The sequence below is a fragment of the Brachyhypopomus gauderio genome, chromosome 19, assembly GCF_052324685.1.
Source record: "Brachyhypopomus gauderio isolate BG-103 chromosome 19, BGAUD_0.2, whole genome shotgun sequence".
NCBI lineage: Eukaryota > Metazoa > Chordata > Actinopteri > Gymnotiformes > Hypopomidae > Brachyhypopomus > Brachyhypopomus gauderio.
In genome coordinates, this window is record NC_135229.1 from 4,811,914 (window position 1) to 4,825,657 (window position 13,744).

Here is a 13,744-nt window from a genome sequence, read left to right on the forward strand (position 1 = left end):
CAAACAAGACTCTTCATCTGTAACTCAGGAATATAGAGTAAAGCTAAGCTCTATCTGCTTCACACTAACAAATGCAACATTTTGTAAAATATATAAATTTACAGTTGCACTGACAAGCATTACGCTGTTAACAGAATACTATTAGATATGCATAATAGGACACTGCGGAAAGGAGCGATATGATGTCTGCGAGGTACTGTAAAATAACAGCGACGGTGGTTTGTGATGAAACTGAGTGCTATTAAACTGACAGCATCGTGTGATTCTTTCACCGTGTTTCTCTGTGCTTTCGCCTGCATTTTGAGCAGTAATTAAGACACTTTACACTTGAAAAGCGCCTTCAGCTGGGTATTTCTTCAGATTGCCCTCTAATGTGCAATTAGCCTTAATTAATTTTTGATAAGCCAGCCCTACAGTTTTTTTTTTTTACACCGCAATGCGAGATGCGATACCCCGCGTGCGCTCAAGGCGCGCGCTGCTTCCTCGCGGTCGCTTCTTCTCCTCCGACTGCGCCCTGATGCTGGTTGCCTGTGTTACGGAAGCAGCGGGTGCTGTGGCTCGCAGCAGTGTCGGGAGGAGGAGCGGGTGCTGTGGCTCGCAGCAGTGTCGGGAGGAGGAGGAGGAAGAGGAGAGGAGAGGGGAGGGGGAGGAGGGGGGGGGGGGTCCATCTGCAGCGTCCAGCCTGCCTTCCAAGGTTAATGAGCTCATTGTAAACCATCGCACACGCTCCAAGAGGCCTCGTCTGCCTACCACCGATCTCGGGTTTACGCGTGCGCGCACGTGCACGCACGCACACACACACACACACACACACACACACACACGTTGATAAGAGAAATAGATAGATTTGATGGGCGAGGAGGGGTTGTAAAGAAATGTGGTCGGAATGTCAATAGAATCTGGATATGACGGCACTCTTCCTTGATCCAGTCATGCAACCCTGCAAAGCACAAAACGAACAGCGCTACCTGATGTTCGCCCACTTACGCAGTGAGCTGTAGTAAAGACCAGGGGCGAGGCTAGGGTATTTTTAGTGGTGCTAGAGCATCACCGTGAAGTTGCTCAGCACCCCCTGGCTCAACACATTTTTAAAATATTATATTATGCAAAAACCTTGCTCTGCACCTGCGCAATACTTTGGTATTGTGCCTCTGTGAGCACTGGGGGCTGGGCAACCCTAAAGACCAGATCCTAAAATCGCCCCTGGTAAAGACCTAAAAGTACACACACACACCCGTGAAGTGATGTCGCGGGGTGAAGTGTGCATGAAAAAACAGGCGTCTGTCTTTATTGTCTTGAACAGGGCTGAAAGCAATCACACGTATTGTAATGTCCCGGTGTGCACACACGTGTCCGACAGGGACAGATCCTGCACTTTCCCTGGACGATCATTCAAACTGGAGGTGACTGGATGCGACTCGGGTGCTCAGGACACACGTTTCATTCCGGAGCGCTTCCAATCAGATCTGCCCAGTCGTTCATCACGCATCACCTGCGGCATTACACGGCAAACGGCCACTTCACGGAGGTGCTCTGGCCTCTGGACTGGGTTCCAGGACTGTTATTATCCCAGGTGAGAGAGCCGTGACTGCTGGCGTCCATTTTGGATCAAGCTCAGTTGAAGGGAACCATAAATCTCTCGCTGAAGAGCTTCCTGCTGGTTCTGCAGTAGAACTTCCCAACGAATGATGGCAGCGGTTCAGGCCCAGAGGTATGATCGACCATCAGTTTTAAAAAAACCTCATCGGTTTTAAAAGCATTGAACCTGTATTGTCATCAACTGGCTGTTTGCCCGTCAAAGTGTGGGAAGCTTGTTTGAAAAAAAAGTGTATTTATAGACACGGGAAAGTAGATTTTCAGAAATATGCCTACACCCTGCCGAGACCAAAGTAGTTTCTACAATCCTGTCACGTAAATTAACTATCTATTAACAACTATTAATCTATTAATGATATTGGATTTCAAGCGGATACCTGAGAAAGGTTATGCTTTTTATATATGCGGCTGTCAGTTTGGTAATCTGCAATAGACTTTGCGACCACCAGGTGGCAGTGTCAGCCATCACAAGCTTCCGCTCCAGTGGCGGTGCCGCGGCCGAGTGGAAACGATTTTAGTATTCCCATAGTGTGATTGATTTGGTCCACATTCCTATTCATGAATGTAGTGGACTGTGGCGGTCTATTAAAGCCAGTGTGCGAGTGGGTGCTTCTCAACACTTCGATGATTGACATATCAGATTATGATTCGGTGCTTTTTCACCTCACAAAAAAGGAAGGCAAGGTGATTTTTACAGAATAGCGTGTGGTATAATGGTCTCATATAGGCCCGAGGGGAAAACCGTTAAAGGATATCTGTTTTAATATTTGACGGCACACTTTATGCTGCATTACATTAAACAATAGCAGACTTTAACGTGAAGTTTCACATTAATTTTGATTCCTGGATTTATTAGCAATTGAAGGAGCGTCACTGCTTTTCAGTCCAAATTTTACGTGTGTGTGTGTGTGTGTGTGTGTGTGTGTGTGTGTGTATGTGTAAGCTCCCAGTAGAGGTAATGGATTCACTGCTGTCCCTTCTGAGTGTTTGTTCGCGTCAAACACAATTTCATTCTTGCCGTCCAGAGACCTTTTGACACAAACCCCCCCTTCTCCATCAGACTCAAACAGACACTACACTCCTCACAAACCCTCTTTCTCGTTCTCACCCTCTCATATATTTATTAGATGACCTATATAATGAAAATACCTTACACGCGTGACAGCGCTATATTTCTTTCTGGCTACCTGCTGTTCATGTGTGTAAAAGGAAATAAATGTTTTTTTCTGTTACATGTAAAAAGCGATCGATGAAATCCATGTCCATAACCCCCCACGGTTTCCTCTCCACCCTGAGGATGTAGCTGGATATTTTAGGCCTGTTTTTGTCAGCTTGGACTTCCTGCCATCCGTCACCTCCTCTCTCCGGACTCGCCAGTTTCAGCGCGTCACTCCCTTTGGGTCGGAGAGACAACGTGGAGTCAGGGATCGCCCCAAATGATAAATGGTGCCGAGAGAGAGAGAGAGAGAGGGAGAGAGAGAGAAGGGGAGAGAGAGAAGGGGAGAGAGGGAGCACGCACAAGAGAGGGAGAGACATCACCAGGGAATAAGACCAGGCAGCTTCTGTCCTGGTTTTATTGAGCTGTTTGACAGAGGGGAAAGAAACAAACCTTGACCTGTATACAGTTCCCATCTTTTATTTCTCTGTGTGTCGACTCTTGGCCTAAAGAGGATTCGTACATATCTGAAACTCACACACAAGTTTGGTGAAATCTTTCGGGTGATCCCACGCTACCCACCGTCACATTCCAGATATTCCCTTCATTCAGGGAATCTTTTTTTTTCTTCTTCCGTGTGCACAACTCGTTCAGCTTTGCCAATTGATAGAAGTATTATGTCTGTTGTTTCCATGACGACGCACAGCAGCACAACCTCTTGTTAAAGAACGTTAAAAACATCAGGGATTTCAGAGGGGCACCTCACAGTGGGGTCCATGAAACACCAGCCACCAGAAACACTGCAAAAGTGCCACACAAACTGTCCTTCTCGCATACAGTTGATAAATAGATCGTCAGAAATGACATTAGAAACCGCCTGTCTAATGTTGTGTTGTTGTCCCTGGTGCCATCAGAACAGCTCTGGCCTATCGAGACGTACGCCACGAGATCTCTGAAGGTGTCATGTGATATGTGGTGACAAGACATTAGTAGTAGATCTGTGAGTTGTGAGGTGGGGCCTCCGAGGATCAGGCACGTTTCTCCAGCTGAGATGCTGGATCTGATTGAGATCTGGGGAATTTGGAGGCCAAATCAACTTTAGCTCTTTTTCTACTGTTCACAAAACCAGGTTTAAAACACTTTTTTTGCAACAATGTGTAGATATTAACCAAGTTTAGATGCGTGTCTGAGTATTGCATGAACACCAGTTCCTCAGCAGGGCATTGCAGAGAGCATGACACGGCCACACCGACGTCTTCATCCTTCATCCTCTTCCTCAGTTGAGTCTGGTTATCAGACCTGACCACCGTTTCCCCTTTGCTCTCTTTCTTCGTTCCTCTTGGGTGACCATGACCCTGTCACCAGCTCTTTGGTTGTTCCTCCTTCAAGCACTTTTAGTAGACACTAACCACCGCACACCGGGAACACCTGCTTTTTCGGAGACATTCTGACCCAGTCGTCTAGCCGTCACAGTTCGGCCTGTTCTTACTAGCGCATTTGACTGACTTCCAACACATCAAATTAAAGAACTCAATGTTCACTTCCTGCCTCCCATACCCTGACAGGTGGCACTGTAAGAAGATCATCAATGTTTTTTACCTCTCAGTGGTTTTAAAGTTGGCTGATTGGGGTATGGTGAAGGTGTAAGGTCTTTAGTCAGCGGCTGAAACCATAGCAGAGTAGGGTTAGCACTGTGCATGCCTGACAGTTCTCCTCCTGTATCTGTTAGGTTTTCATTGTTTTCTTTAGTGGCATTGTTCTGTTTGAGAGAGAGTAGGAGAGAGAGAGTGAGAGTAGGAGAGAGAGAGCGAGTAGGAGAGAGAGAGAGTAGGGGAGAGAGAGAGTAGGGGAGAGAGAGAGAGTAGGAGAGGGAGTAGGGGAGAGAGAGAGAGAGAGAGAGTAGGGGAGAGAGGGAGTAGGGGAGAGAAAGAGAGTAGGGGAGAGAGGGAGTAGGGGAGAGTGAGTAGGAGAGAGAGAGCGAGTAGGAGAGAGAGAGAGAGTAGGAGAGAGAGAGAGGGAGAGTGTTCTTGGATGCTTTCTTTGACGACTTAATGAAGCTATGAATTGGCTCTAAAGTGTATCTGTGGCCTCCAGCACGTTCCGTTTTGTCCTCCTGTTCTGGGCTCAGGTGAAGAACGCTGCTCTAAATGCTCCGACTGACAAACACAATTTGTTCTATTTATAAAAAGGGACCCTGCAGTGATGGGTCTGCACATCTGCCTATCAGAGATGAAGACGTCTCATTCCAGCAGACGTCTCAAATCGGTGTCACGGTCCCTGTGTTTCTTCTTCATCTTCTTCATCTTCTTCGGTGCAGCGGTATAAAAGGCCGTATAATTACAACACTGCAACGGGAGGGGGGTGGAGGGGGGGGGGGGGGGGGGGGGGGGGGTAAATGCAACGGATGCGTGCTCCGGTTCGTGGTTTCCATGGATACTCAATCCAGTCTAAAACCCGCGCTAATGTGTGTCATTGACTTCCATTAGACGCCGGAGCGCCGACCAATGAGAGCTCGCGTAGGCAGCGCAGGGGGGAGACCTAAACATAGCTTCCGATCGGAAGTAGCACACGCGCATGTAGCAAGCACGTTCTCTCTTCGGAACCGCAGAGGTGTTCACCAAGGCCACGGCGCCGGTCTGCACCGCCCTCCAAAGGTTTGGCAGCGTACGTTTGACCTGCTCGCTGCTGCATGTGATGTTGGCGTGTCGTGGTAGTTTGAGGACATCGTCCCCATAGCGTAGCGGAATGTTTTACATTAATACGTTTCAACACTGACAACCCCAACACCCCCCTGTCCCCCCCCCCCCCCCCCCCCCCCCCCCCCCCCCTTTTTTGCTCTGCCTAATCCATGATTAGAGGAACAGGTGCACCGTTCGGTCTTGTCCAAATGGAGTTAAAATATCTCATTAAGAAATTACAGCAGGGATTAACCCTGCTAATTACCAGCCTTAAAAATCTCATAGCAACAGAGTGCTGTTAATACGTTTATGGCACCAAAGCTGAACACTTTGGCACAGGCACATTGATGATGATGTTTTTTGTTACACACACACACATACACACACACACACACACACACACACACACACACAGTTGCCGACACTCTTTCTGTGAGAAAACTAACCGGTGGATTTCAAGATGGTGCCGAGGGTCTTTAGGCTGGTGTTCCTGCTTGCGCTCTGTTCCGCCAGCCTGTGGTAAGGATCTCGTTAGAGGAAAGTCAAAGACATGCGAAGGCTGTGATCTTTTATTCATTTGTCATCTTCCTCTCTCTCCACCGCACTTTCTTCCATCTCTCTCTTCCTCTGTTCTTTCCCGCCTCTTCTTTGCTGTCCCCTACATTGTCTCTACATTGCTCCGCCGAGCTCTATGATGTGACATCTATCATACCTCAACCAGCCAAAGTGTCAGAAGCGGTGTGTGTGTGTGTGTGTGTGTGTGTGTATGTGTGTGTGTGTGTGTGGAGGGGGGGGGGGGGGGGGTTAATCACTCTTCACCACTTTATTTTAATGAAATCTCAATTAGCAAGGCAATTAAAAAGACCTCCTAATTCTGCAAATGGCAAATGCCAAGTACCACTGAACCTGAGTTTTCCCCATTTCACCATTTCCCCTCTCTATTTTTGGTTTTTCATATAAAAGCAAGCATGAAAATCATAGCGAGCCTTCGTCACAAGAACACGTCTTCCCCAAGCCCGAAAACCTGCACTGACGAGTGTGATGTGAGTATTATGATCAGTGTTATGAATGGAAATGCTTTGGACGTGTCATTCACAGAGCAAAGAAACAGCCAACAGACGGGACGTTGGACTCGTCCGTCGGCACCAGGAATTGACAGATGAGGTGCGGTACGGTGTGTGTGGGTGTTCGCTCCGAGCACACGATGACAGGTGTGTTTAGTGTTGTGCAGACGAGAAGGGCTCTCTGTTAAGCTGTTCACACTCCTTGAGTGTGAAGTCCGTACCCACACGCCATCCTGCTCACAGCCTGAGAAGGGCTCCCTCCTGCCCTCCGAAAGCTAACACCTCACCAGGCAACCAAGTGGAGGAAGGTTCCGGAAACATCTGGACTACAGACACATTGAAATTGAAAATTCAACAGGATTCCCTTTCATTCTCCCTAATGTCACAAACTGTAGCTTTTTTTTTTTTTACTGTTCATTTCTGAGATGAGTCTGCCCTTTAATAGAGATTAGGAGGTACGTTTTGATCATGTAATACCAGAAATGTTACTAGTAAGTCAACTCTGGGGGTGAAAATTTGGCAAAAATGTAACTCGGCAAACTCTAGTGGATAAAGCATTTGAGGATGATGAAATGCTGATGTGGCAGTGTATGTATTTCTATTATGGAAATATGACCTCAAAAATCAGTGGGTAAGACAAGCTAGTCAATACGGTGTTGCCTAACATTATTTGACGTTAACGTTAATTGAAATGCTCAAGTCTATAGCCTACTAGGATTCTATATTAGCTTGTATATTATTGGTAGTGCTAATATCAATATCCTCCATGTTCTATATCTGTCTGGATCAAATACGTATGAACTTGTCAATCAAGGTTAGCCACAGTGGCTGGTAGCTAAGTTAGCTCATCCACCATACTGTGGCCTAAATGTGCTCTGTTTCTGTAATGGTGATTTTTTCCCTCAATATTTTAATTGGATAGACAGATGACAGACAGGTGATTCCTACAACCCACCCATTGTTACGCCCCTGTGTAGAAAACCTGCCTATTTATACCAGATTGTCAATACTCCAGATAAAACAGACTTGTTTTCAATAGATTCATGTTCAAAGTCACAATGCCTGTTTACTGGTTATGAATCTGCTTGCTGTTCCTACTGGGTGTTTCATTGTGAAACCAGGAAAAAACTACATTTCCAGGCCGATCTTTTCTCTTTTCTCTTCTCTAACCATTCTGATGTTCTTCCGTATCCATGAAGCACGACTGGCCATCCTACACGTGTTTGATAATAGTCACTGATATATAATATTCTACCCCTGACCCATAGCTACAAGCTATTTCTGAGTCTTTCTGGGCTTTGAATGCTACAATTATGACTTGGTCAAAGTTGCCATGGAAATTGTAACTATGAGTGATTCCGGACTGCGGCATGTGTTCTCCAGCGTGAGCTGTGCGGAATGGTGGCCAATTGGAGCCGCACTACCAGCCTCTGGCCAAGCGGCCCGCCGCATCTGAAATATTTTACACCGTTTATGCGCGAAAATCAGCCGGTGTAAGCGAGACAGATGGCACCTGGGGACTGGCCTTGAGGTCAGGTTTATACTTAGATCTGTGTGTGTGTGTGTGTGTGTGTGTGTGTGTGTGTGTGTGTGTGTGTGTGTGTGTGTGTGTGTGTGTGTGTGTGTGTGTGTGTGTGTGTGTGTGTGTGTGTGTTGGCATAGAGTGGAGCTGTATGAAAATATTGCTCCATAACCTCGTCTGAGAGACTGAGAAAAAACCAGTAGATCTATGAGATCAGAAGGGTGATGGTGGGATTATGAGTGCGTATGAGTGCATATGAGTGCGTATGAGTGCGTTTGAGTGCCCATGAGTGCATATGAGTACTTATGAGATTTTCTGGGCAGTTTGTGCTGTGATGGGCAGTTTCTTGCACTCATGCTGAGGAAGAATAACATGGAAGATGAGTGAGAGAGATTGAGGTTTCAAGAGTTTTCATTGGCAAAACGATCAGGAGCTTAAAGTATCTTCTGAGGCATTAACGTGAGGAGATGGTCAGGGTGTCTGCTGGGTGCCCATGTGATTCATAAATCTTCCAGGCAACGCAGTGTCTTATAATGGGCTGTCATCACATACATGTGAAGAGTTACAAATGAGTGGGCAAGTGTGTGTGTGTGTGTGTGTGTGTGTGCGTGCATGCGCGTGTGTGTTACACTTCAAACGCAAGTGTGTCCGTGTTTGTTTATCATGTGACTCATGCTCTCCGCCACGTAACCATGGCGACCTATGGCGTCTCATGCAATCGGCTGCGTAATCCACGCGTCACGACTCGTCCCCGCGTTTGCATGAGACATCCGTGCTCGGGAAAAGACCCCCGGACGTGGACCCCGGCCGTTGGTCGCTGGCGTGAAGGAGCATCCCGTCCCACTAGCCGTGACCCGCGACCCGCTTTTCAGCCTAACTCCCCACACCCCCGATGAGCCTGTCCACTAACAGTGCACTTGCGTGACTGCCTCCAACAGCCTACCGTCCCCTTGGAGTGTACTGTCCCCTTGGAGACTGTTATCATAGTCATTATGCTGACTTTTATTTTATACTTAATGTTTCTTATTAAGTAGTTGGATATTTGTAAAAGTCATTTCCTGTAGCTTAAATATCCCATTGGCAGTGCCTCATTGGCATAGCCTAATGGCATATTTGATATTTTTTTCTGTTATTCTTGAATGTAAATGTTTTTAGCAAATGTCTTCTTTACATCAGATTTGAATCTGATGATTCTCATGTGATCTCTTCAGGCGCTGCTAAAAGATTCTGTATATCTGCCTCAGTTTTTTACAATAACCCTTCTGTCCCATGTTTTATATTCTATGTATTTTTGTTTTGTGTGTATCATTAAAGGAGATCCTTTGTCTTAGGGATCCTTTGTCTTGTTTTCCTCTTGATAAGTCCCTGTCATAGCTTTGACTTTCAGCTTAATATATAACACATTAATATCAGCACCACTATTTTGAATCTGACTCTTAGAAACCAAAGAAGTGAAAAATAATTGGACCTGTCAGATGGATGATCAGTTTGTCTTTGTTTTGAACCAACAAATTGCTCAGATGTCTTACAGCCCAGTGCAAAATAAGGAACTGTTTCTTAGCTAATGTTTATGTGATACAATTGGTTGGTGGTTAAAAATCAAAATATGTAATGGCACTTTGTAGGTGTGTTAATGAAGGAAGTCACCATGGCATTGTCGAGATCTGTGTTCGGTTTTATGGATTTTGACACACACTTGTCACAGTTTCTTACAGGGACATTTGAAGAAGATGAAGAAAATGACATTCACACCACTTCACCAATATCAGTGAAGGAATATTTTACCCCTTCAATATCCTAAGTGTTTATTGTGCAAGTTGTCTTGCTGTAACCAAACTAGACTTCACCTGGATTGATCCCAACATCGAGTCTTTTTCCATGCAAAATCTAACTCAACTGCACTCTGCTCATCAATCAAGGTCAGCATATGTACGTAAATGTTTCTGTGTGTGTGTGTGTGTGTGTGTGTGTGTGTGTGTGTGTGTGTGTGTGTGTGTCCGTGTAATAACGCACGCCGCTGATCCTTCGCCGCATTACAAAGCCACATGCACTCCAATCAGTAAACACAACATTCTGATCCACAATTAGCCGATAACCTCCTCCGCCAAGATCCCGAGAAGCGTCTCGGGATTCCTGCAAACAATCTTGCGTCTCTTTGAAGCAGTGCCGATGTATTTACTGTGATAACAACATGCAGCGGGTAGAAATGTGAAGCGATTATTCCCTCCCGCTCCAGTTTATGTATCTTGGCCCAAGAACAATTTGGGAATCAACATGAGGCTCGGGCCTCCTCATTGCTGAAAGCTGCTACACCCTGGTGAAGGGCTGGGAGAGGACCTGCGTTAGCCCCCGGCTGGCTTACGCGAGGGGGGAATGTGGCCAGACGGCGTGATGGCGGGGGGACGGACGCCAGCCCTGGTCCGGCTCCAGGTTTGGGGCGGGAGCTTTTGGCAGACAGCGGAGCACCGGGTTGCGAGTCTCGGTTAAGTCCGACGGTCATGCTCCCCCAGTGATCCGCTGAGGGTGACGTGCTAGACAAGATGGTGAAGGAACCGGCGCTGGCGTCTTCCCAACTGAGCCGATGAAGTCTTTGAGATCGTCCGTCCTTCGAATAGGAGCGCTTAGGCGGTGCGTAAATATCAAAATCCAGCGTGCATGCTTGGCCACGCAGTGTTGGGCATCACGGCTGCCCTGCGATCAGACGTCTGGACGCGGACGAGCCTCGACATCACGGCGTGGAAGAGGACACGTAGAGGAGGACACTGACTGACAGTGTTCGAGAGCACGTGCAGTGCCCGCCGAGCAGCCAGTGCCCTCCCTGTTGACCCCAGTTGATTTGACGACTCCCACGATAGTGTGTCTACATAGGCTATTGTGCAGAAATGATGCACTGGTTTTGTGAATTGTATGAAAGTAGATTACGTCTGTGTCATTTTCATTCGGTCATTTGATATTGACCTTTCTGTCTAATAACTAAAAATTACAGCAGTGTAATAAGATGCCATTAGCAGCATAAACCCACTGCTAAAGAACATATTTTCTTATATTGCCCTCTTAATTTAACTTTACTGCCAATAGTTCTGGTAAAATTGGTCCTTCTCCCTCCACGCTGCTGTTTTCTCTCTCATACTACATCCCTGCATCCCTGCTGACGCCACTGCAGTGGGGTGTCTGTCATCCTTCATTAACACAAAGGACAGGAACCCGATTGACACGCGTCACTCCCTTGGCTGATTATACCCCTGGCCCCTCCTCTCAGGCAGCCAATAATTACAGAAAAAAAAAATCTCTATTCATTCCCTCTTTTCTTTCTCTCTTTTTATATAGCCGTCGTCCAAAATGCGGGTGAGTTCGCCCCACCGCCTGACAGCATTTGAATAAGCTCATCAAATCCAAATAGGACAACCAGATTACAGTGGGTGCTAAGAGAGCAGAGTGGGTTCCTCTCTGCCATCTTGTTTTATGGTTTTAAGGATGATGATTACACCTACAGCTGATAAAGTCCTTATTTTGCAAGTCGGTTAACAGCGGTCGGATATTCTTCATGTACGTTTCATGTTCTGCATCAACCTAGATCTCCAAAGATCGTTTGGATCCAGTTCGCCGCCGGATCACGTCCCCACCTAGCGCTTCTGTTTCATCACGAAAAAAAAGATTTGCCGCGTTTAAACGTGGGGTTTCACGCTTGCATGTACACATTGTGGTCATAAGCCGCCCAGCAGTTAGACCAGTGCAGATGGCATCCTAAGGAAGGAGCTGGCTGAGTTGTGTGTACTTTGATAGGAATATCTCTTCATACAGAGAGATGGATGGGGGGATGGTATTGTATGCTTGGGTTCACTGAGAGTAGGTGAGGGTGTGGGTGGAGGCATCAAGGCACCCAACAACCCTCTCCATGGACATACATCAAAATCCCCACCCAACACACACACACTCACACCACCTTCAACATGCCCCAAAGTCCATGGCGAGGTCTTGGCCAATCACTGAAGGGGGCGGGGCTTGGGGTGGCTTGGGGGGGGGGGGGGGGTGAAGCGGCTGCTTCTTGCTTCTTTAATGGGGTCTGATATGGGGCGACCTTTAGATTCAGCCTAAGTAGTCTGGGCTCAGTGATTCAGGGGTGGTGATTAGTCTCGAGTGGCGTGCTCTTCCGCCCTAAGAGCCTCTGCCCAACATTCTGAGAGCATAGCAAGGCTACGCCAAAAGGCTTGAAATAGGGTTTCTTTTGCCATGGAAACCGATGTTGATTTGAAAGGGTTTTTTTTTCCTCCAACCAAGCATCCAACCACTCAGCTTCACTCTGCTGGCGTGTAAATAAATCTGGATGAGGATCATGGGATATGAATGTGGTACAAAAACAGACATGGTTCTCACAAAACGCAGGACTGGGGGTTCATGACTAACAACAAGCAAATCAGATGCACAGAAAGACCTGTGCAGTACCCCCACCATCCACCCACCCATCCACCCACCCCAACAGACCCCCCCGCCCCCCATAGTACCCCCTCTTTAGATTCCTCTTTAGGTTTTCCTGAAGTCTGTATGGGTATTGTAGGCAATTGGCATCCTCAGTGTGAGCACAGCAGCCTCGGGGGCATTCCCAGTACACGCTCGCTGTGGAGAGTTGAGCCCAAGCATGTGCAAATGGGCTATTCTTTGTCATCATCATCATCTCTCCCTTACACACACACTTTCTATACCTGGCGTTTCTAATCAGGTCCAGTAGAACACAAACAATCGGATTAGAACAGAAAAAAAACAGAGTGAAACAAATTAGAATAGATTACAGTGAAATGATACAGTAGAATAATAGAATGATTTTTAAACCACAACCTTCAGAGTGTCTGCCCACATGGATTCTAATAGTGTTAAATTACACGTCAGAAGCCATACAATACTCAGCCTGTAATATCAATAATTATGTAGATCATATTAAAGAACTTTATTATTAAAGAACATTGCTTAAGTTATATAGTGTAATCAAACTACATCATTATCAGCAAGAGAAGATGGATGAAGGTGTGATTGTATAATAGAATACAGATATGGTAATGCACAACAGAATAATCATTTGCACTGCGAGAGGTTCTAGTACACCAGACAAACTGTGCAAAAGATTCTGCAGAACTAATTAAATAATTTGTCTATGGTTCCAGGATCTGGTCTGGACTTTAGCATGCCAAAATACAAAAGGAAATTGTATTTTTGCATATGACTTTGTAAGTGAACTAAGCTTAATATTTCTGAAATTAAATAAATCTGAATTTATGACCCTGTTTTCTTTTTAATCCATTATCATCTGTTATTTACACCAGAGGTGTTTGTACCTACTTTCACAAGTACTTTTACATTTTAGAGCAAGGAGATGTGTGAGTTGGGACATCTCAAAAGCCTTTTTTGAAGAAACAGGTGTATAGTCTCTGTCCGTGGTGCTGAATAAGCTGTTGTAATTTAAACTCTAAACGTTACAGGTAGAATTTGGAGCTCCAAAGGATCTTCTGAACAACCGTCATTTCTTTAAATCTTTTCACAGATTCGTGAGGAGACAGTTGGGAACCGGTCCACCAGGCACTAAAGGGGTTCTCAGAGCAAGACCCTGGAAGTGAACAACTTTTCTTCCAGTGGTGGACAGATCGTCACAACTTTCAAATGGACGTTCATTTCGATGAGAAATGTCTGTGCATTGCGGGTATATGAATTGATTGCTGTTGAATTAGTCCTACATGTT

The 13,744-nt window shown here is 46.2% G+C and overlaps 1 protein-coding gene across 6 annotated transcripts in view; it reads left to right on the top strand.

Annotated features, from left to right (window-relative positions):
• The window catches only part of fyco1b (FYVE and coiled-coil domain autophagy adaptor 1b), an 18,463-nt gene extending 18,195 nt beyond the window's left edge, over positions 1-268 (top strand). For all 6 annotated transcript variants that reach the window (XM_076981187.1, XM_076981190.1, XM_076981191.1 and 3 more), the window contains one exon: positions 1-268. This exon is cut by the window's left edge and continues 980 nt beyond it. The gene's annotated coding sequence lies outside the window, so the exon portion shown is untranslated.
• The last annotated feature ends 13,476 nt before the right edge of the window (positions 269-13,744 follow it).